This window comes from Molothrus ater, chromosome 17 (assembly GCF_012460135.2).
Source record: "Molothrus ater isolate BHLD 08-10-18 breed brown headed cowbird chromosome 17, BPBGC_Mater_1.1, whole genome shotgun sequence".
Taxonomy (NCBI): Eukaryota; Metazoa; Chordata; class Aves; order Passeriformes; family Icteridae; genus Molothrus; species Molothrus ater.
In genome coordinates this window covers 15,109,212-15,131,117 of record NC_050494.2, presented here as the reverse complement: position 1 = coordinate 15,131,117, position 21,906 = coordinate 15,109,212, and the positions used below count along the sequence as shown (strand labels likewise).

General features: G+C 38.5%; 1 protein-coding gene and 1 long non-coding RNA gene across 4 annotated transcripts in view; one reads left to right on the top strand and one right to left on the bottom strand.

Moving 5' to 3' along the window:
* The window catches only part of SULF2 (sulfatase 2), an 84,520-nt gene extending 74,708 nt beyond the window's left edge, over positions 1-9,812 (bottom strand). Inside the window, exon 1 of one of the 3 annotated variants that reach the window (XM_036395793.2) lies at positions 9,538-9,812. The gene's annotated coding sequence lies outside the window, so the exon portion shown is untranslated. Of the gene's footprint in view, positions 1-9,270; positions 9,473-9,537 lie in introns of those variants that run through there. The other 2 variants (XM_036395794.2, XM_036395791.2) reach the window with 2 other exon arrangements.
* LOC118694625 (uncharacterized) overlaps positions 9,787-21,906 on the top strand; it is a 49,480-nt gene continuing 37,360 nt past the window's right edge. The window contains exon 1 of the long non-coding RNA XR_008508666.1: positions 9,787-10,046. This is a non-coding gene — a long non-coding RNA (uncharacterized LOC118694625). The remainder of the gene's footprint in view (positions 10,047-21,906) is intronic.

Sequence of the window (21,906 nt, the reverse complement as noted above, 5' to 3'; positions counted from 1 at the left end):
ATGCCCTCAGACCACTTGCCCCTGACCCGTACTGAGCCTTGTGCACAACGCACAGCCAGGTCTTTTGTTCCTGATTCCCTTTCGGCCTGCTGGAATAAACCTTTGCTGGAACTTACCAGACAAAAGGCCCTTCTGCCTCTCTTTGCTGAGCTGGCTGTGGTGAGTGTGGTGTGTGGACTAGACTGCTTTGCCTGAATGCCTACCTAGGCAGCTTTTCCACAGGAGATGCTCATTGGGAAATAGGTAGCAGCTTCCACTGTCTAAACCCCCTTGCTGCTACAATCCCCCAATACAATATGGTTTCCACACCATATGCTTTAGTGTTATTGTTTGGAATTTGTTCTCCCCCCATCCTCCAACAGATGATGTGGAATGTTCAGTAACATCTAAAATTTATAGTCAGCTAAATGTTATTACACTCCTGAGACATCTTTTTACAATACAGTAGTAAATCAACCCATAAAAGGCTTCCTGGGAAATTAGTTTATTAAGTGCCTCAGCTCTATGCCTACTAAGAGTCAAAGAAATCCTCATCATATTCCTCATCATATTAACACAATAACCTTCAAAATATGCCAAACACATTCAGAGGTCATCAGATAAGCAATTCTAAATGCTGCTGCTTCTGAATACAAAGGTTACATGGGACTTAGAATATAGTTTTAAATTAATGAGTCTTACTGGTTTTATAAAACTAAGTCACAGAGAATCATTGTTTTCTTTCATTGGAAATGTTATCTTTCAACCTGCCATTTTTCTAAGAATTTCCTCTCTTTTTCAGCTTTTTTTCCCCAAACAATCTTATTCTAATCATAGTTACACACACTCTTCAAGTTAGTTCCCTTCTCTTCATATCACCTTATGGATCCATACTCAACAAAGAGCTCAAAAATGCAAACTACCACCCAAAGAAGCTTCAAGAATCTTTGTGAAAAGTGCAACCCAAACGTAAGTTGTCGAAACAGTAATACAGGTTCAATTTAGTGAAAACATACATTTATAGGCAAAGAAATTCCATCAAGGGTTACTAATTGTGACATGTAAACCCAGTACAACTTGCAGAACTTGCTCAGCCATGGGGACTTCTCATATCACACCTCTTTACATCTGTATTTTTCTTACATGCTAAAGTGCCTATTATCAGCTGCAACAAGAGATAAAACAATGAGCTTGATAGGTCTCTGTAACTGCCTTGGTGTGAGAATAAGAATATTGGATTAGGCCAGGGCATTACTTATCTGCAGTGGCCCAGAACTACCTTTACTTCTGAGATTCTTAAACAGGTGTTTTTTTAAGTAGACCAATAAAATACACGCCAAGTTATTTTCCAATTTCTGCTGATACAAACTGAGGTACTCCATTGCTCAAAATATGTTTTCACCACCTTCAGTACATGCATGATAATACTGCTTATAAACCCACCCCAAAATAAGGTCTTGAAACCTTATTTTGCAACATCCTTGCCCTATTTAGTAAGGTAGAAACGGATAATAATGTGCCCCTCAACTATGTAAACACGAACACAGCTAGCAAAGTGGCTATTGTGGCATGCTCTCTCTCACCTTTTCTGTAATTTAAAGAGACTAACTACTTCGAAATTGTCACACAAGGTTTTCTAAAGAAGGAAAGAAAAGTCAAGGTACTCAAGTAGAAGTCTGACAGATCAGAAGAATTTGCAGTGAACTGCATTGTACTTGAAGTGATTTCCAGCTCAGCCTTGCATTTTCTGCAACTTACATGCCATGAATAGGATTACTGTAATATCATGATTAAATCCTACCTTAGAAATAAAACAAGTTCCTATCTGCAGTAAATAATTTCACCTTGGAACTCCATTTAAGGCTCCGACCACAAAGAATAGTTGACATTTTCTGCAGAGATTTCCACTTGAAGTACAATAACTTCTCTATTACTGGTTTCTACAGAATACATGCTAACAAAGGAAAGAAGATAACACAGAACAAGTATAACAGTTCTTTCTTTAGTGACAATATAATAAAAAAGTAAACTTGGACTATTTCCTTCAGAACACAGTACAACACTCGAAATACATTTAACCAAGAGGAATCAGACACTCTTCCTAAGGCTGCTGTAAAACAGGAACAGAATCTGGGATCAAAGGTTCAAAGGAAGCTACTTCTGCAGCTGATGATCTCCCCTTCTGTGTCAGCAAAGTACAGAAGGTGAATACAACAAACAATTTGAATACTGTTTTGCAGTATCAGGGTCTATTCTAGGTTATAACCTTTCTAGAGGTCGCAGGAGTTCACTCAAAGGTAAATTAATTTATAGATGACATTATTTTTCCTTTTTATTCCCCCCTCATCTCCCCACAGATGATGATTCATTTCTTCTGATTGATTCCTCTACTGGAAACATTTCTTCAAAATAGTGAAGCGCAGGATTCTTGTCAGAATAGTGAAGTGCAGGATTACAAAATACAATTTTCTGGGAAGCTGACATACACTCAAACATTTCATTTTAATTGATTTGAACTTAATAAGCATAGTTTGTGTTGTGCAAAATAAATCAAAACTAGACAGTTCATTTTCTCACAGCGTATAAGAAAGGGACAGGAAATAGCAGAAATCAAGAGTATAAAAACTGGCATGTTGTAGTTCAGTGTTTTAAAATCCTGATCTGCTAATTGTGAGACTTTTCTCACCAGAAAATAAAAATCAAGACTGCAATCAAGAGTCAGATTAACTGAGTCACTGAGATAAATCCAGAGCAGGTTTCTTAAAAACAGAGACCAGAAGTTTGAAAGACATGTAATTGTCCTTATTCTATGATGCTTTCAAATTTCATTTCAGGTTTGATTTGGGGATCTTTAAATTCAAAAGCACAACTGAAAAATCTGTTTAATACTACACCACATAACTACACTGCATTCGTTAGTATTAGTAACATATGTGCTACACACCAGTGCCAACAAGACATTTGAATTTTTGTTGCTATGCATGCAGGCCTACAAGGATAATCAGCATACTGGAAAATTCTGACCTTGGTTTAGGTTTGTTTTAAATTAAAACCACGTTGCAACAGTGGTTTCCCATGGATGTTAGGTGCTCAGTGCCAACCATCTTGCTCTCAGAGGCTGCCTTAAGTGTAATGCAGAATAGCATCTAACTACACACTAGGCGATGAGGATGAAGCTGCTTAGCATACACTAACATGTAAATCAAGAGCTCAAATTTAGTGCTAATAGCTTCTCTGCTTCTGATATAAAACTTCCTTACTACATAGTCACCATTAAATTTTTTCACACATGTAATTAAAACAAGGGACTAACTTAGCTTTATCCACCACAGTAGTCACAGAATATTTTTGATAGTTAAAAGTTAAAGCTTCCAGTAATTCTTAATATTTTTAAAATTTATTATAACTGTTCTTTTAATTAATTTAATTGTAACATCTTCATTCTTACAAAAACTGGCAAAAATTTTTGAGGTATCTGAAAATTATTTTTGTAATTTTGAAAATTACTTACTATCAAGGCTGTCTGGTTCTTTGCAAACTACAGCCATATTACAAGATAAAAGCAGGATGAACTCACAGTTTAATTTTATTGTTTGGTAGCGTAGTAACTTCAGCTGTACCTTCAATGAGATAAATGGCACTGACTGAAATATAGTACTCATTCACACTTTAGAACATTGGTACAGAAGCTATAAAATATACTTATAAATTGTTTTAGATAATAAGCTACTCTAAATGCATCACATTGTTGAAGTTTTTATGACCTGTAGCTAGCAATGTTAGTACTCCAACATGAAACCACAAATCCTTACTCTACTAGTGACAGGAAGAGTAAAAACCACAAAGATTATATGAAACTAGATTAAGCCTTTCCCTAAAGGCCTTCCCTAAAGCCATGGTTAATGCATTCACCAATTAAACATCTAAGTTACTATTACAGTTAGCCATCTGATGGAAAACGATTTAACAAGTGAACTAAAATTGTTAAAAACTAAAAGACAGTCTCAAAATTTTCAAGAATATTACAAGAGGTGCAAATTGAAACTACAACATTTTTCTAGAGTGAAGTGGACTGGACTACTTGCCTAATAAAAGCAGGACAAATTCCAATTCCACAGCAGTGCCTGAAAGAAAGGAAGACACCAACACATATATTAAGTATGCAAATCAGTCTCCAGCTTTTTTTATAGAGGTGAAAATGAATCCTCTTTTGCTTAGAGGGGAATATATTTGTCTTGACATAGAACAACTTCCAAAAGAATATTTACATTTTCAACAGTCTGCAATCTTCTCATTTACCATTTGTCAGGGTCTGAAGATCTTTTACTGTACATAGGATGTTTGCAGGTTTAATGATCATTTTAACAAATGTCACAGTCTGAATTTGAAAATCAATTAATATTGCTGATGTTGCTAATTTAACACTATTAATATCATAGTGTAAACAGCTACAGAACCTACAGGATCTTGTACTGTATCTAAGTCTGCTGGCTGCAAGTCTGCTCTCCAGCAGACAGTACCAAGAAAAGAACCCACGCAAATATCACAGGCAAGGTAATTTAATAGAATTTCTAATGATTGCTTTAATCTTACAGTTAGACTATCAAACAAGTATGACTAAAGACAGATCATAGACAGAGATTTAGATGTGCTACTTAGAACTCATTTATCTACTCTTACAGATGCCTCCACTTTCATCAGTGTGCTAGGCTCAGAAACAGCTGGAAGACCCCAACTGGATCACAGACACCATTGCATCATGATACTGCTAGATTCCAACAAGAGATGAAGACTGACCCAGTGAATTAGAAGGTAGAAGACACTTTGCAGTGGTGTCTTTGATGGCAGCCATACTGTCTCACACTTCTGTATGCACAACTACATTACATTTTTAAAGCAATTTGTCTCTGCACATATTATCTATGAAAAAAAGCTTTCCAAGAGCAAAAACGTATCATTTTTCTCTAAACCACTCAAGTCTTCCACATTGACTAGTTCTCCCTCCAATAAAGAATGGATGACAAAGGAGTCCAGTTATTTAAGAAGTCCTTCAATGGTGCTGTACTCTAATACATGGGAAAATAAAAAATTAGGTACTAGTCTTCTTATCATGTGTCTACCAAGTATTTGTTGTTGGAGAACTATTGAAACTTTAGTTTCTTAGTATTTTGGCACCTTAACTTTCCTTAGAAGCAAGCTGCAATTTCCTAGACTGCATATTTCAGTCACAGTAGTAAAACATACAAGTTTAGGATCCTCACATTAAAATTATAAAAAGAGAGCAAAACCCACCCTTAAAACACACTCTTGTCCTTTTTGATTGTGCTCTTTCTGCCCACTGAAAGGCAGAAACTCTGGGGTAACATGCAGGTAATTGCAAATAAAGATGCATAAAGAACTTCACATTGTTAACACTTCAACCACAAAGACAGAATTCAGAAGAAAAATAATAAATCTATAAGCAGATCTAAGAAAATCTATATAACAGGTCAATTGATCAGGACTTTCAGATACCAAAAACCCATAAGGTATTTTCCTTATTCAGTTTCCACACTGAAAATAATATCAGCTTCTGACACAACTCGTCATCTTTTAGATGCACAATCTTCCTTTCCCAAATACTACTCAAAATCACAAGTTCTTATATACAGCAATTTAATCTATTAAGCTGGAAAGTCATAGTCAATGACTCAATTACAGAGATTATCAGAACTGTCAGATCACAGTAGAACTACACTCTTTACAGGGCTTCCTACCTCAGGGATCAGTAATTTCAGTGTTTCACAACGACTGCTGCCTAAAATCTTCAAATAAGACAGGCAGTTGAATTTTTTCCTTTCAGGAACTTGAAATAAGGTGCTGCCCATTTCTAAATGGAATAAGTCTTTCAGAAGCAATGAAATTTCATCTAATATGTACGTAATTTCTTGATACATTAGACCATTCGTTTCTTACATACTGATATTTACAGTTGCTTACCCATCACCAAAAAGTCGCACCCTTCATTTCAGAATACTATATACCAGTTAGCAACAACTAATAGCCTGATAGATTATTTTGACACTCTCTCCCAACAATCCATTAAATATGGCTAATCAGTACTACTGATTACTCATCAGAACTTTTATTTCAGTTCCACAAACTGCTTAAACTCACTGAACTTAGAGCTGCTATTCTGATTTTACTGTGAAAGGTGAACTAATGCTAGAAAACACACAAAGAAATACAAAAGAACAAATAAAAACTAGAATAACATTTTTATAGAATTCAGAAATATTACACATCCTTTTTCTTCCTCCAGAGGTGAGCCACTAATTAGCTGAAATCCTCCTTTATTGAACTTGTACTATCATTTCAGAATTTCTTCCCACACACCATTTAAGTGAAGGGTGAAAGGGTCATGGGGACAGGCAGTGGAGAAGCAGTTAACCAGCAACAAACTACATGGAGAAATTCAGACAATTTCCAAAAAAGTTAAACAAAAATCCAAGTGTATAAGAAATTCATATAAATGGGAAGTGGGGGCAACAGGAAAACAAACAAACAAACAAAAGAACAAACACCCCAAACAACACCAAAAAAAAACCAAACGCTAGAAAACCACACACACAAAATACCCAAACAAACAAAAAAGACAAAGTAAATCTCACTCATTAAGCTTGTCAGGTTTCAAATTAAATCATGGTTTGTACTAGATTAAACCCAAGATATTCTCAAAAATGTAAGCCTATATGTCATTCTCTATTATGTCCACTCCAGCCTGAAAAACTGACCCAGCATACTGATAAAAAATGAGAACATATTCTGTCAAGAATACTGCAAGAGACAACTAAAAAGGCAGGTTTTATCGACTCCTGATGAAAATTGGCAAAGGCATGGAGTATTCTACCCAGAAGTATGATCTCACTGAAAACTTTAACCAAGATTCTTTGATGCGTTTGTAGAAGTTCTTTATCATACTTTCACTCAATTCTAAATTTCACAGTAAGACAACATCTTCCAATGGCGGAAGAAAGTATGTTAAGAGGAAAAAAGTGAAAAAAATACTGTGCTTCACTGAGGAGCTACAACTATTTAAAAAATATTTTAATAATTTTATAGCACTTTATGCTCTCTACAAGTCAGTAGAGAAGATGTAGCAAGTATCTACAAGTAAGTTAGAGATATCTGGCTTTCAAATTAATTACTTCTAAAAACAATTTTGAGGGGAAGGTAAAATATAAATTTGCACCAAGTTGTAGAGTTTTTTTGACATTAGATATTAAATCTAGCATCGCAAAAATATATATTTCTATTACACAGCAAAAGTGTTTGCTTTATTCTATCACCTTCTCTCTCACAACACAGAAGGCTCTTACTCATTTATAAATCAGTGATATTTGCAAATGTGATATCACCAAGTCTGTTTGATTACCGTTTGTAGATAAGCAACCATAACTCTTCCAACCTGAGATCCTTATAACAGAAATGCTCAAGAGGAAGTCACAAGAGTGAAATACATAGACTTACAAACAAAACATAGCCAGAGCAAAACATCATCTGTTACAACTTAACATTTTGCTTAATGAAATAATATCAGCTACTTAGGTAAAAAAAAACTACAGACATTTTCCTATCCATTTAGAAGAAATTATGGAGAAGCTGGCAGTGAAAGAGGAAACTAATCAAATGAGTTTATGCAGTATAGACAAACGCTTTCAGCTAGAAATTACCCAAAACAAGACTTCTTGCAAGGAATCTATTGAAGAAAAAAAAAAAAAAAGAGAAAACAAAAAAGCCCATCAAATAATATATAGCCAAAACAAAACACAAGTACAATTAAAATGTCTTTTTTTTTCAAATATCCAAGTGCACGGGAAAAAAAAATCCAATAAAGGATTTGAGACCAACACTCTATTTTCTGAATGAGACTAAAACAAACCCCTCCAAATTCCAATGACAAAATATCCACACTAGGGGAACCCTGGCCTTCAGTTCCATGATTGGTGTTGAAGAGTGTACAGAGTTCACCTAACTCCTTAACAGAGATTAAAAATAAAGTTGGCCTACTTACACTAACATTTTGCACATTTAACTTCTCTCATGCTCCATTTCCCTTCCCTCCCACACCACCTCCAAATAAAAACAAGAGGAGCAGCTAAGGTAAACTGAGATGGTAGCAAGGACAGTTTAGCTTTTGAACAGCACATTTAAACTCTTCAGTTTCACTGCTGTAGAAAATTTTATGAAATGCAAGGATTAGTTAAAGTCTATAAAAAGGATTGATTGTGACTACTCTAATAATACTTTAAATCTAAAATATATGCTCATAGGTGTCAGTTTTACTTTCAGATAATGGGAAATTCAAAAGAAACACTAAACATTAGTAGGGATAAGCTACAGAATATCTTCGCGCAAACTCATTGAAATTATTCTTGGAGAGGAGAGAGAGAAGGAAAGAGAATTGCTATGTATATAGCTAGCGCAAAAACAAACACTCCAGTTGCATCCTTCAGAGAGCTCAACCACATTATCCTCTAGTGCATAAGTTCTAAAAGCACGGCCTGCCATGCCTTATATCTCACATGCACTGAGAATAAACGCTATTGCACTGCAGATTCATTTTGGAATGCAGCTGCCACTTAACCAATTTAAAGGCTTTTCACAACTCTCTGATGGTATAAGAAGACATTCACTATTAATAGGGAAAAAAAAAAAAAACAAAAAATCAATTTATTGTCATGGTAAAAGTTTTGGAAAAAAACATGGTATTTTTACCAATAATTTCCTACTAAATTTAACATTAGTCACAGAAAAGCATAATCACTTATGCATCCATTCGCATGTTTGAAGGTTGGAGAAAACAAAGGAGATGACACAGATGCTGCACTTCTGCATGCTTTAACAGCCATACATGATTTTAAAACAAACCAACAAACAAACAACCACCAAAAAAAAAAAAAAACAAAACAAAAAAGACCCAAACACAAACAAACAAAAAAACTCTGAGAAAAAAAAAAGTCCTACAACCAGATTTATGCCTGATGCCTTGCAGGGCTGTTGAAGAGCCCAGCACAAGGCTAGAAATCAGAAGTTTTTAGTACAGGACGTTATTTGCCACTGACTCACAGACTGACCTTAGGCAAGTCACTTCCCCTGCATCTCAGCTCCCCACCTGACAGTCAGTCCCCCACTGTCCACCGAGCGCCGAGGACCGAAACCCGGTAATTATCACTACAAGCGGCTCTGCATGGGTGAAGCTGGAATACAGGGAAAGGGGGAGCGGGAAGAGGGAGCAGCGGTTCCCCTCACCTATCGGTGATAAAAATTCCCCCGGCATGGATTCCGTCTCCCACCCGGGGGAGAATCCTCCCAGCCTCTCCCCGTTTCCCCAGCGCACCGGTCGGACTGGAGGAGGCGGCAGCTCCGGCTCCCGGCCCCAAGCGCGGGCGGCAGCCGCGCCCTCCGGGCCTCGCGCCCTCCGGGCCTCCCGCCCCGCCGCAGGAGCGGCCCCGGGGGCCCTGGCCAGGCTGCGCGTGGATGCGGCACCACTCGCAGCCTCGCCGGGCGGACACTCACAGGTGCTGGAGCCGTAAGAGGCGACCAACGTTCCGCAGCGGAGGTGGGCTCGGCAGCCCGGCGGGAGGCGAGCGATCTGGGCTGTGGGCGCTGCGCCCCCGCCGCGGAGCCGCCACTGCGGCGCACCCGCCCGCCCTCTCCCGCGTCGCTGGCCAATGCGGACCGCGCCAGGAGCCGGCTCGAACCATCTGTTGCGAGGCGCCTCCCCCAGCCCCTTGCCGGGGGCTCCCGCCCAAGCGCTGCCGAGGAGGGGGAAGCCTGCAGGGAGCCCGCGGCCCCTGCAAGGAGCTCTTCGCCCTGTGCATCTCGGGGCTGGGGCCGAGCTCCGCCTCCTTGTCGTCCCCCAGTAATCGCCCCGTCCCACGGCTGCCGCTTCTCCCTCAGCGTTTGCGTCCCCTCAGAGCGCTCGGCGCCCGCCCGGACAGCCGCCTTAGGAGCGCCAGGTGGGGCAGCGAGCGGATCGGGGATGCCAGGGAGCAAGAGCTTCATGTGGGACTGATCCTGCTCAGGTGCGTAGGCGATAAAATCCCGACCTGATAAAATTTTTGCACTTCCCACCTAATAACAGGAATTCTCCACATGGAATGTTGCACGGAGAAGTGTGTCTCATCCTGCTTCGTTGGGAGAAATAGGGCTAAAATCTGTCTGTGTTTAGACTTGGTTCTTGTGATCAAGCTCTCCCAAAAGAGTCAAGCCTCTTTCGCTATTTAACGGGTTTGAGTTTTAGCCTTTCACGTTCCCAGTCAGAGAGTTTTCCCACAAACATGATAACAGTCTATCTGCACAGTCCTTTATTTTGGGTCTTCGCCCCAGGCAACAGTAGTTGAGATACTTACAGCACAGGTGTAAAATTTCACCAAAGCAGAGCGATAGTTCCTGTTTTACTTCTCTTTTTGTATTAATAGTTTCCTTGTTGCAGACCTCTCTGATTATGATTTTTAACCAGGTGCCTATGTTTCCTGTCGATTCTGCAGAGAAAATCCAGGGACTAAGACACTAACTTTATTCAAACAGGTTCTAGGGTAATATTTTTAGGAAGTCATGTCAAGAAAAAGATGCAAAATTCTCTAAACTTTCAATAACTTAAACTTAAGATAATAATCTTGAGATTCATGCTGTGTAAAGGAAAAAAAGTGCATTTCTTTAATGGGTTAACACAAGTTCTAATTTGTCTTTTTTTTCTTTCATTTTTTTAAACTGTTGAATTCTTATATCTCACCAGAACAGTCTCAAATTATGGATTTAAAACTGAAATATGGACCAGACACAATTTGCAGGACTTGAGGATTTGACATATAGTCAACTTTATGATGGGCTGAATGTCAAAGGGTCAAAATAAGATGGATAATCTTGCAATTAAATTAATCATGGGCCCTTTGCTTATTTAAAAAAAATATTTCTGGAAGCCAACCAGTTGTATTTTATACTAATGCTGTTGTGACATGGCTTGTGAGTGGTTCAATATGTTACTCCAAATAGACACTTTCAAAGATGGGATCTATTTCTTGCCCACTAAGTTATATCTTTGCATTAAAGGGGCTCAACATAGCTGAGCTTTATCTTATTATTACAAAAAAACTCTAAAAAGTACACAAAATTAAGTGATTGCAATCTTTCTTGTGAGACTCCAAATGGATGAAATTTTGTCCTCAATATGCACGTGTAATGCCTCTAAATCTGAAGGGGTGATTTGTCATTATAAGATATTTTTAAGGAACGATTTCTATATAGTTATAATTAACAGAATGATAAATTGGCTAGTGAATCTTCCATTAATCTTACAAAGCTGTTCTCAAGCCTAAGTTATTCCCATATACATTCTAATAGACGGAGCATAATAATTTTGTGAGATATTGTATTTAACATTAATGTGAGGTTTAGTCTTACTACTTCAAGAATGTTATTATTGATTTTATTAATATATATAAATTCCTTCTAACAGCTTAAACAAATTGACCTAGGTATCAAATACACGCAGGAAAAATTGCTCTTTACTTGAGTGAAGAGCATGCTGTCATATATGAAAGACAAAGGATGATTGGAAATAAAACTACACATAGGAACACATCTGACCTCTGAAACAGTGAAAATACAAATAACTTGTTCAAGTGTACAAAAAATCTTGGCAAAATCTATAAGTCTAGGTAGGTAAGTCTGTCTCAGTCCATTGCTACAATAAACAATGCTGGTAAACATAAAACCTTATGTCTTAAGTCTCAAAGTAATATTTCTAAGTGGTTTAATTTACAGTGGTTTAAGCAAAGGCAGTTGCTTACTTTTTTAAAATATGTATTCTTTCTGCTTGCTAATTACCCTTTTATTACCTTTGGTATGGATTAACAATATGACAAGTTCTGCATGCATACACCATGCATATGTATCATGGATATTAAGGGCAAGATCAATTTAGGGTTTTTCTTCTGGAGTTTTACTTCCCTCTACCTTGGAATGTGACCTTGGGTAGTTTGCTGAACTTTCCTGTATCGTCTTTCATCTGTGGGATCTGGGATAGTCATACTTGAAGAAGGGCACTTTATTAGTAACAGTATTTTGTGAATTTATCTATCTATGAAAAATTAACTAGTAATTGAGATCTTTGAATAGAGGCATCCAGTCACTGTGCATCATAACATGTGGCAATATGTGCTGCAGCCCAGAAAGCCAGCTGAATCCTGGGCTGCACCAAAAGCTGGGTGAGCAGCAGATCAAGGGATGTGATTCTCCTCCTCCACTGCTCCTATGAGATTCCACCTGGGGTACTGCATCCAGCTCTGAGGGTCCCAAGGCAAGGAGAGGGAGGACCTGCTGAAGCCCCTCTGGACACAGACTGGGAGACCTGGGAGTATTCAGCCTGGAGAAGTGAAGGCTCCAGGGAGATTTTAGTGACCCTTCCACTGCTTAAAAAGGGCTCCAAGAGAGCTGGAGAGTGACTTTGGACAGCAGGCTGGAGTAACAGGACAAGGGGTAATGGATTTCCACTGACAGAGGGCAGGGTTAGATCCATATTAGGAAGAAATTCTTCCCTCTGAGGGAGTTGAGGCACTGGTGCAGAATAGCAAGAGAAGCCGTGAATATCCCATCCCTGGAAGTGTTCAAGGCTTGGCTGGATGAGGATTTTAAGCAACCTGGAAGATGTCCTTGCCCATGCCAGAGGGGCTGGAACTAAATGATCTATAAAGTCCCTTACAACACAAACCATTCTATCATTCTAGGATAACAGCATTTCTCCTGTTTCATTCTAAGCAGCAGATATTTGGCAGTCTATAGAGTGTAAAATAAGGTTTAGAACCTAGGCAGTGTTTTTGTCAAATATAGTAAACATCTTAAAATCATCAAAGGTCCTTTGTGAAAGTCATTTAGAAAATAAGCCTTTCTTTCATTGGTTAAGCAGTGCATTAATATTACATGCAAAGGTAAAGCTGCAAGCAATTATAGTTCAGGAGACCAAAGATGGAGAATGAAGAGGTTTCCACAGAATTCATGATGAAAAACACTGTATCCCTGAAAACCATGGTTTTCTTCATGAAACATTATTGTGGTGCCTAATTATGGGAGTTCAATGACATGAGGATCTGGTACTGCCAAGAAAACTATTCAAAAACTTTTTTGATGTGTTTTCCATGTTCAGTAGGTGTTCATTAATGCAATAAGCCTAGAAAACACCCTCTCTTGCCATTTCCACATTACAGTTTTGCCCTAAGAATTTTGTTTTTATGGTTGTGTCCATGTTGCATGGACAAAATTACACTGTAATTTTCTTTCCTCATCTTTTCTTCATGCAAAGCTGAGTGAGATGTAATCTATTAGGGTGATGCTTTCAGCAGAGTTAAAAATATTGATATGCACTAGCTGTTACAATCTTTTTTTCTTTAATCCCTAATATCTTGGAAGATCCATTAACCTTAAATCAATCCAACAAATCTGATTGTTGTTGCCAACTTCCCTTTTCCAAATAAAGATATATCAATTTACATTAATAGTATTAGTAATTAAATACTTGTGTGAAGATAAAAGCAAACCCTAAGATCCAAATAGTGCAAACTTGAACCATGGATTTAGTTCCAGATCTTGAAGCAAGCTATTCTCTGAAGTGAACCAGCTAAAACCATACAAGGGGAACTCAGCATGTGAGTGCAAAAACAAAGTTTGAATTTTAACCCACCTACTCCTTTTCCTTTTTTTCTGTATGTTTAGTTCCCAGTGGGAAAAAAAAACAACCCAGGACTGAAGAAACTACTCAGAAACATACCTTGGAGCCTTAGTCATAAAGAAGTTGCTTTGTTATAAAGGCAAAACAGGTCTGTGGTAATGTTCCCACTTTTTATAAAGTGTCAAAAGCTAGGGTTTTTGGTTTTTTTTTTTGGTTATGTGCCAGTGATGACTCAGGAACTGTTATGAAAATGAATGTGCTATTTCAAATGTGGCAAGACCTAGCCTAGATTTAGATAGTGTAGCATATTTACCTAAACAAACAAATTTATCTCGGAAGCTGCAGAACTGAAACCAGTTGAAATGCCATTTAGCTGCTGACACTAGTGAGCAAGCAAAACCATGGAGGGACAGTGCTAACTGCTGATGCCAGCAGATGGTAAGTGGAATGTTAAACTCCTACCCCACAGGGCCATGTCTTCTGCTGTCAAGCTGTAAGAGGAAGGAGAAAAACAGAAAAGTAACAATAACAACAAGAAATACTTAAGGAAATAGGTGTCTAAACTTCAGCCGGTAAGATAGTTGTCCATTAGATTCCAAGATAAGTCTGTGTAAACACAGCTACCAAAACTGTGAGTTTTCGCATGTTCTTTGATAACTGTGGTAACTGGTAACTGCAATCTCATGTTTCCTATTCCCTTCCTCAGAACACATTAAGGGAAATGGATCGTAGCTCCAGTGCTAACAGGGAAGTGTTAAGCAATAACAATCTGTAGCTTTTAGAGCACTTTTTTGTTTCGAAGGGCTTTGCAACCACTGATTAGTTAATCAGTTCTGTGTTCAGTTGTGGGGAAGCACACAATCTGTCCTCTAAACAGTTGGGCTTTGTCATGGGTCCTAAAGATTGAACTTTGCTGTGAGTTGGGTGAGTGAGCAGGTCCAGAGAGACGGTACTGGAGTGATAGCTGCTGAAAGCATGCTCTTTGGATAGCTACAAAGAACTTGCTTAGCAGTAGCTGTAAATCTTTGCCTTTCTTGAGGTGTGAGATGGTACACAGAGTAAAAATAAGCCTCATTATCGCCTTCCACAAGTTAGATTTCTCCTTTGATGTGTTACATATAAAGGCAGTTGCTGTGCTGACAGAAGGATCAGAGTCATCAAATTCCTTCTGCTACCCACTCATGCTCACAAATTACTTTCCTTTTCTGACTTTCTGTGTCTTTATAAGCATCACTTGCTGTATTCTTTTCTACATTTAACCTTAAACAGATTTAATTTTAGACACAATCCCTCTATAACGTGGAATCTGCCTTTTCAGTCCAGTTCATCAAGATGAATCCACTCGTCTGGATGCATTCACTTGCACAAAGTGCCTTCACTTTAGGTAAGAACGGGACTCCTTGGCTTTGTACCTTCTACAGCTTCTGTCTTAGAACACTGATCCTGCCTTTTTCAGCTGGTAATCTAAGTGATCTCAATAATATGTATCCAAAAGTTACCCTTTTCACAGCCCATTTTCAACACCAGTTGTTGGTAACTAAACAAAATTTCTTTATTTGAAGTGCATAGTACAGTCATGTACTTCAAGTGTACATAGTTAAAATGGAGTGCTGCCAGTGAGGCTGTATGAATAATTGCATGTAGTACGTGTCAGTTTTGATACAGTACTGCATCTGGCAGATTGTTATAGAATGTATTTTTTCAGGATTTGGGTAGAAGACAGCACCTGAGACATTTTGGTAAGACTAGCAGAACTTTTTTTTTCCTATCTCTAGTATGTTGAGGAAAAGCATCTTGAGAAAGAATACATGAAGTCTCTTCAGTGGGGAGAAAGAGACAGAGAGAGAAAGTACTTCATATAATTTAGAATTCTCTGCCAAGTAACTTGCCGTAGAAGCTTCTGCAGGGACACTTTGTAAGCAAAGGTTCCTTGGACTCTAGTAGGGGACTGAATGTTTTTGTAAAGATGTACAGCTTTACACTGCACGACTGGGTTCACTTTATTTACTGTGAAATGGCTGCCTGCCTGCCAAACTGAAAAAACACTCCCTTGCTAGCATTTTAGCTGAAGAAAAAAAAGGTAAAATAAGTACTTCAATATTGCTTTATTGCAGTTTTTAGACTCTACCCTTCAGACAGAAAAAGAAAAGAAATGTATTACAATAATAAATGACCCCCTCAAGATCTGAAAACTGCCAGGGCTCTCTGTCTCCTCATTTCTAATGAAGCTTTGCAATTTCAGCAAAGTCACAAAGTTGTGATTGTACCGATATACCACACCTGTACATACACGTGTGATGTGTAGGGATGAGTGACATGCTTTAATTGTATTTGTAAAGGGAAAGATCAAATAATCCCATAAAACATGGTACAGATCTCATGATTGATGATTTAATTTTCAACAAGGGAAGTTAAAAATGAGACTAAGAGAAGAGGGATCTCTGAAGTTACTCACTCTTGCAAATACAGATTGTGCACAAATCTGACACAGTTCATATGTGTTGAATGTGCATAAGGCATATTTCTGATTACAAGTCCATGGATGTTTCCCATTATTTCTGTATTTCTAAAGCAATGTCAATTCACAAAAGTGCAATTTCTTCATTCTTAAATGCCTGAGGAATTTAGCACAGTTATCTGTGGGAAATGTTTCTATTGGTATTTGGAGGATGTATTTCACTTATACAGTGGTACTACAAGTACACTAGTATGTTAACCAGTAATTTGGATCTGTAATTTGCAGATGAAGAACAGTACTCCTGTGCTCCTTAAGGCTTTAAGTCAGCTCCAAGTTTCACTCTTCACCAACAACAAACACTCATTGGTTTACTGCTGTTTTCAGTCACACATGTTAATTTGCACTATTTAAACATTTTTTTTCATTCTTCTTCTTCTACATCAAAAATATAATAAAGTAAAAAAGTAGAACTGTAGGCTAGGCTACACAAATATACATTGGTAGATATTAAGGGGAGCAGGAACCATTGTGACAGATTACCTAGATGATCTGGCATCTTGTTTTTCTGGTTATGTGGCAAATCTTTCCAGCTTCACTGATTACCACTGTCTCTACTACAGTAAATGTTCAATACCACAGATATTGTTAGGCAGTATTTAACTTGCATATGCCATGTGTTTTGTACATATTGAGCCTTAAAAATCAAACTCTCCCTTTGGGACAAGCAGTTTGAACCACAGTCACAACTGGATTTAGCTGTTAGCCTTTACTACTTAAAAGTCTCTAACAGAATTGCCATTTTATTTATTGACTTAGTATCTGGACTCAAATCAGACCTGCACCAGTGAGGTACATGTCAGTAGATATGAAGACAGATTTTGAATCTCCAGGGTCTCAAAGACAGTTGAATTGAAAGTACTTGCTTATGCTAGACAACATAGAATATATATGCAAAAGCAAAATTTCTTTTGAGTTTTATTCTTCTCAATTATAGCCACTGCATATATTCTTATACGTACTTTGTGTTGTAAAGAGTTTTCCTGAACAATATAGATGTGTAAAACATGTCTTTTATTGAAGGATGGACAAGTAGTAGGCTTGAAGTCAAAGAGCTTTAGATAAAAATTAGATTTTGAAGCATACAACAGGTATTGTTGTAGTGTGTTTTTATATTTTGTAATACTTTGAAGTAGTTTTGGTTTGTATCCCCGTATTTTTCCCAAATGGTTTATCCCAGACTGTACCCCCCTCCCTTTACCTGTGTTATCCCTCTCCTGGGATGAGATCATCCCCAAACCCCCACCCTGGCTCTCTGTCAATCACTCAGCCTCCCATCCCCTCCATCCAGAAGTTTCAATCCAAGTCCTCGAGTGATTAGCCAGAGGCCAGGGGTCAGCCCCCAAGCCTTGCCCCATACGCTGTCCTATATGTCTATCCCACAGCATCCATCCCTTAGGGTCACTTAATGGTTGGTAGGATGTTATCTACTGTCGGTTTCCACCTCCCTTAAAATGTAACCCTGGCACATCTCCCGGGGCTCTGGGCAGGAGCCCCCTGAGGTGCAGGAGCTCCTTTGAAGGTCCTAATAAAACCTTGCATTAACCCCTGCTAAGAGTCGGCCCTTTATCTTCTACCGCTGTCTCTGGTGTCTCTTCTGCTGCAAAGGCGACCAGCCCAGGTGCCCTCAGCCCCCTCGGGGCACACACAGAGAGTGTCCTCCCCCCAGCCCAGGTGCCCTCAGCACCCTCGGGGCACACACAGAGAGTGTCTCCCCCCAGCCCAGGTGCCCTCAGCACCCTCGGGGCACAGAGAGTGTCTCCCTGCCAGCCCAGGTGCCCTCAGTACCCTCGGGGCACAGAGAGTGTCTCCCCCAGCCCAGGTGCCCTCAGCACCCTCGGGGCACACACAGACAGTGTCTCCCCCAGCCCAGGTGCCCTCAGCACCCTCGGGGCACACACAGAGAGTGTCCTCCCCCCAGCCCAGGTGCCCTCAGCACCCTCGGGGCACACACAGAGAGTGTCTCCCCCCAGCCCAGGTGCCCTCAGCACCCTCGGGGCACAGAGAGTGTCTCCCTGCCAGCCCAGGTGCCCTCAGTACCCTCGGGGCACAGAGAGTGTCTCCCCCAGCCCAGGTGCCCTCAGCACCCTCGGGGCACACACAGACAGTGTCTCCCCGCTGTAGGCCATGTCGGGGCTGCCCCCCCCCGGTGTCTGCCGACTCGGGACCCGCTGGGGGTTGCTGAGAGGCTCGCAGAGGGACCGAGACAAGGTATTAGTCACAAATGAGACATCACAGTAAGACATCCTTCTTTGCGCATAACCTTTCTTTACATAGAAAGCAAGTGTACAGTCCCATGCTGTGCTCTTCTTGCTGCTTGGCATGTTGGTACTAAGCATAGAAATAATAAACAATTTCAACTGTTTGTTACAGAAAGAAATTCTGATTTAAGAAATATATGCTGTCTGTGACATCACATGCTGCAGCTCCTAATTGTATGAATCCTTGGGGTTGGCCTTTGAGTTTTGTATTGACAGAGTAGAGAAATCTGAATGTGCACAGAAAGGGGGAAGGGACCGAACTGTGCAGCTTCTAGGAAGCAGGAGCAACTAATGAGGATCCCACACAGAGATTTCCATTGTATGGTTCTTATGAGAGAAACTACATTGTGGAATGAATACGCAGACGATTGTTTAATTTTTAACCCATTCATCACTAAGACGAAATCCTGCCGAAGTAGGAAGACATTTCCCAGAATGAAAAAATGGGTTCTACTTTTTGCAAAAGGATTGAAATTTTGTCTGGAAAAATCCATTAAAGCAGGAGTCTCTTTTTATTAAGCAGATTTTACCAGATAGTGTCCTTTTTCAGTATATGGCATCATACAAATTATCCCCCAAAAGCTATATAGCAAAAGTTAGTTTAATATGCTTGGAACAGCAACCATAAGAATCATGAGATTCTTTACAGGCAGAATGTAAACTTAAATATTTATAAGTATTTGCAATAATGTTTATTTCTATACTGTGATGACATAACAAAGAATAACTGCTGGATATATAAAATTGTCATGTGTTATTTGCAACCTGAAAATGTTTCAGAATAGAGACCTCCCAACAGCTTTGACACCCACACATTCAGGTTGGAGCCTAAAATACATGAATCATGATGTTTTGGCTACTGAACTATACAAAATAACAAGCAAAGGCAATGCAAAGGGATTGCAGAGTAACATTACCTAAAGCAGTAATGATTTAGAAAAAAAAGTTCAAATTATTTCCTGCCATGTGGTGGGTGGTTTATTTTCTGGGTTTGATTTTTCTGGGCTGTTACTTGTTTGTGAGGCTTTATACTTTTTTTTTTTTTTTATCATCAGTGAAAATCATTGTATTTCCTAAATTAATTTTCTTTCTTTTGAGAGGTAGTTGTTATTTGAACTTTCATCCCATTGCTTGACTACACTGGTTTTATGTTTATTTAACAAATAGGTTAATATCTTAGCACAATGCATGAGAGAACTGAATATGAAGGAGAATTTCTTATAAATTGTATTACATTCTTTTTATTTGCAACTGTTGTGTTTCTTGCTTTGTGATTATGATGCACTAATATTAGTGTGGACATAAGTGAGTAGGCACATAGAAATAAATCTCAGATTCTATATTTTGTTCTGTTTGGTTGTAAAACTCAAAACTCAGCTCTCAGTTTTTATCAGCAGCTGTTAAAATAAGGAAATTTCCAAGTGTAGTCATATAACTTAATACTAAACCTGGAAAATATAGATTATGACTGGTTGCATATACATTTTTATTTTACCTTCTTTTATTATTTGAAGAATTAATCTAAAATCAGACCTTCCTTTTTGTGTAGCACGTGGTATACCTTTTTAATGTTGGGTAATGGAGTAATGCATGTGAAGCATAATTTAAAGCTTTTGCAGATGATGTTTCCTGCTTTCTGGGAAAGAGCAGCACAGATAGCTGTACTGACTGTTGGTGTGAAGTCCACTTCACTCTAGAGTTCCTATGTCTGGTATTCCAGTTACTCTGTTATTTGCAACTCTATGAGTTATGCATATATCTGCATACAGTCTTTTGAGAATAACAGAAGGCTCAGTATAACGAAGTGCCAGAAATCTCCTAGGGGCTTTTCCTCAATATTGTCATGGCATGCAAAACTTGCTCAATACAAGACAATCTCTATTTGTTTGATGTACGTACTGTTTATTCCTTATAAAGAATGTATTATTTACTTTCATTCTCAGATATCATTAAAGAAAACACCCCAGTGGTACTAAATGCAACTGGGAACTTCTGTTGGAGAACTTGTGTATGTTCTTCTATGCTAAAAGAATAACATTTTGTGTAGAATTTTCATTTCTTTCTCTCATCTCCTCAAGTTTTTGTTTTTCCCCCATATACAACAGGATCCTTTTATTGCTTAGAAATTTGTGCTGCTGTATAAACAATAAGCACATAAACTAGCCTCATAATCAGAGAAATGCACATGTGTTGTATTTGTTACCTATAAAAATCATCAGACTCCTTTAGGTGTTCGCTGGAGGCAATACTTCTAGACACTTTAAAAGAGTTCAGGCACATCTTCTTCTGAAATATATGTGACATGATTTGCAATGGATTTATTTAGACGTTGCATGTTCCATTTCATTCATTCATTCTAACGTTAATATGCACCTAATAATTTGAGAGACAGTGAAAAGCATAGAATTCAGAAACCTGCATGAAAAGAATGGTATGGGAGGACAAAATAAAGGAAAAATATGAATAAGGGGACAAAAAAAGAGAAAGTTTGCTAAAAGAAATAGAATCTTTAATTTGCTTATTCTTTTCCTGCTCTTAACTAGATTTATGCAAGGTCACTGCAAACTTTGAATGAAGAGCTAAATGATAACATTTCTGCTGACATTGTATTTGAGGTGGAAAATTAAGCTTCAGGTAAATTGCTTAATATAGGACTCAGTCTTTTACCAGTTTGGTTTTTTGTGGGTTTTTTGTTTGGTTGGTTGGTTGGTTTTGGTTTGGGGGTTTTGTTTGTTTGTTTGGTTTGGTTTTTTCTGTTGTTTTTTGTTTGGTTGGTTGGTTTCTTTGTGTCATGTTTTGGTTCAATTTTGAGGGCTTTTTTTTGTTTGTTTTTTTGGTTTTTGGGGTTTTGGAGTTTTTTTCAGTAAGTGCCTTACTGCCAAAAAATTTACTTTAGTGGGGAAAAAAATATTAGTCCATGTCCTGGACTGTGTGCTGGCTCCTTTCCACTAAAAGGATCTATAAAGTTTTCCACAGTTGACAGCTGAGATTCCTTCTGCAAGTGGGAATCCCTGGCTGAGGTAGAGCTGGCTTACAGCTACCTTGGCTTCCATCTGTTCCAAATGGTTATAAGAGATATGGAATGTTGTCCTTCATAACTGAACATCCGATACAAGCACAGAGACTTGAACTATGTTTTTTTAATTGTGTATGTATAGTCATGGCTTATCATCTTCCTATGTGTAAGTCCTAAGCAGGTATTTATATGCTGTGTATATAAAAGGATTCTTTCAGCAGAAAATTTGTGATTTTGCACCATTTAATAGGTGAAATTTCTTTCGAGTATGTATCTTTCTGTCATTTCATTTTTGTAAAGAGTTGTTTCTCCCTTTATGTAGATATTTGACTATTACTATGAAGAAACTGGGTATGCTTCCTTTGAGAAACTTATGCTGATTCCAGTTCCAAGACCTATCCATCTTAATATTTAATGCATAACATCT